A 2,942-nucleotide genomic window follows, 5' to 3' on the forward strand; every position below is an offset into this window, starting at 1 on the left:
GATATCGGGAGGGTGGAGGGAAGGTGAGGGAGAAAAGGGGAACAGATTACAAGGTCTACATATAACCTCCTTCCCCGGGGGACAGGTGGGTGAGAGAGGTGGGTGAGGGAGACGTTGGATGGTGAGAGATATGACAAAATAATAATAATTTATTAATTACCAAGGGTTCGGGGGGAAGGGGGGAACGTGAAAGGAGGGGAAAGAAAATGAGGAGCTGATGCCAAGGGCTCAAGTAGAAGGCAGGTGTTTTGGGAATGATGATGGCAACATATGTACGAATGTGCTGGACACAATTGATGTATGTATGGATTGTGATAATAGTTGCATGAGCCCCTAATAAAATGATTTTTTAAAATACTGGGTGCAAGAATGAAGAAAATGTTTCTAAAATTGATTGTGGTGTTTATTTCACAACTCATTTATTCATGCCTTTGAATTGTATAGTATGTGAATTATATGCCAATGAAACTGTTCAAATTAAAATTTATAAAAGGGGAGCATAATCCCTAACTCCCCACAATCCTCTGTTGACCAGAAAGGACGCCAGAATCCATCTTCATGCACCAATGAATATACTCCCACTGTGCAAATTCCAGGCGGGACTTCGACAAGCATGCACTAGTGACTGAGAAAGAAAATGCAGGTGCTGGTTTAAAGTGTGTTGAGCAGGGGCGCGGGGTGGATTTCTCACCTGTGAAATTGGTTATGGCTTTGTTCTTTTTTTATATATAAGTTGGCGTTGCTGTCATTGTTGCTGTCATTTGCTTTTTGCTTTATTTTTTTTTGTTTTGTTGTTTTTATTATTTCTTTCTCATACTGCTTCATAGAGTCAACTGTCACCACGTGAACCAGCCACTCTCACTCCTCCACCAGTTGTGTCACGATGTCTCAAAGACAACAGACGATCTCAGTTCACATGAAAAAGGAAGATCGGCTGGAATAAACAAGTGACCAATATACAGAGGCAAACAACCTCCCTAAGGAAGAAAAAACATTGAAACTATGAGAAAAGGAATTCTAAAAACTAATTTTCAGGCACTTTCCACGATGGTGAAAACAATCAAGAGAGTGTGTAACCTGAGAAGTCATACAACAAAAAAATAAAATTGCAGAAGATTGGTATTAAGAAAATAGAATTAGACAGCCCTTTAAAAGAGCAAAGTAGTAGAACTGAAGCAATGGAAAGCCAAATCAGTGAGCTTGAAGACAACTATCTCAATAAAAGTCTATGAGAATAATCAATTAACAAAGCAAAATAAAATACAAAAAAAAAAACATATTGTAGGCAACTGGGCATCCCCTTACAGAAAGGTCGCGGGGAGGAGATGAGCCAGTCAGGGTGCAATGTAGCAACAGTGAAACATACAACTTTCCTCTAGTTCTTAAATGCTTCCTCCCCACCTCCCCCGACCCCTATCATGATCCCAATCCTACCTTACAGATCTGGCTAGACCAGAAGATGTACACTGGTATAGATAGGAACTGGAAACAAAGGGAATCCAGGACAGATGATCCCTTCAGGACCAGTGGTGTGAGTGGCCATGCTGGGTGGGTGGAGGGGAAAGTGGGGTGGAAAGGGAGAATTGATTACAAAGATCTACATATAACCTCCTCCCTGGGGTACAGTCAATGGAAAAGTGGGTGAAGGGAGATGTCAGACAGTGTAAGATATGACAAAATAGTAATAATTTATAAATTATCAAGAGTTCATGAGGCAGGGGAGAGTGGGGAGGGAGGAAAAAAATGAGGAGCTGATACCAAGGACTCAAGTAGAAAGCAAATGTTTTGAGAATGATGATGGCAGCAAATGTCCAAATGTGCTTGACACAATGGATGGATGGATGGATTGTGTTGAGTTGTACGAGCACCCAATAAAATTATTTTTTTTAAGAGTTAGGAATGGAAAACAATTATAACATAACTCCAAAATAAAATCATCTAAATTATATTTTTTTAAAAAGAAGTAGCACTCAAGAAATCAAAAGACACATTGCTGTGAGTTAATCTGCTGCACAAGACCTCTTTAGAGTATTGAAAAGCAAGAGCTATCACTTTGAGGGCTAAGTTGAACTTGACCCAAACCATAATAATTTCAATTAGGGAGACAGTGGATGGTATAAGATATGAAAATAATAAAAATAGTTTATAATTTATCAGGGATCCATGAGGGTGGGAGGGTGTGGGAGGGAAAGTAAAACAAGGAACTCATACCAAGGGCTCAAGCAGAAAGAAATGTTTTGAAAATTATGATGGTAACATATGTATAACTGGGTTGGATACAATTGATGTATGGATTGTTATAAGATTGCTATGTTGTAATAGCCCCAATAAAATGATTTACATTTTTTTAAAAGCAAAAAATTCAAAGAATGTCTAAGAATTATATGGGACACTAGCAAGAGGCACACCTTAACCCAAATCAACTCCAGAACAAGAGGAAACAAAAAAATCCACTGAGAAAATTGTCGAAGAACTGTTAGAAGAAAATTTCCCTAACACTATAAAATAACCATTCAAGAATCTGAAAGAACCCCAAACAGAATAGGCAACCCTCTCGAAAGAAAATGACCACAGTATGTCACTAGCGGAAGCATAAAAGCAGTTAACTTGGGTGTTAACAGGCGCTAACTTGGGTCAAGGGGAAGATGGTATTCTACAAGAGGGAGAGGAGAAAAAAGGGAACAGGGCAAACAAGTAGATGTTTTTATAAATCATTAAGTTGGTGAATACAAAAATTTAGTATCTGAATGTAGGTCATAACCTAATTCGCAGTAAGGTGTTTTTTTTAAATAAAGTAAATGACTATGGGCACACTGGGTAAACTAGAGAAGACATGACCAAAAGTCAGACTCATTTATTTTTTCTTAATCGTTTTATTAGGGGCTCATACGACTCTTATCACAATCCATACACACACCAATTGTTTAAAGCACATTTGTACA

The sequence above is a fragment of the Echinops telfairi genome, unplaced genomic scaffold (assembly GCF_000313985.2).
Source record: "Echinops telfairi isolate 266 unplaced genomic scaffold, ASM31398v2 ScPeMD7_18;HRSCAF=68, whole genome shotgun sequence".
Classification (NCBI taxonomy): Eukaryota; Metazoa; Chordata; class Mammalia; order Afrosoricida; family Tenrecidae; genus Echinops; species Echinops telfairi.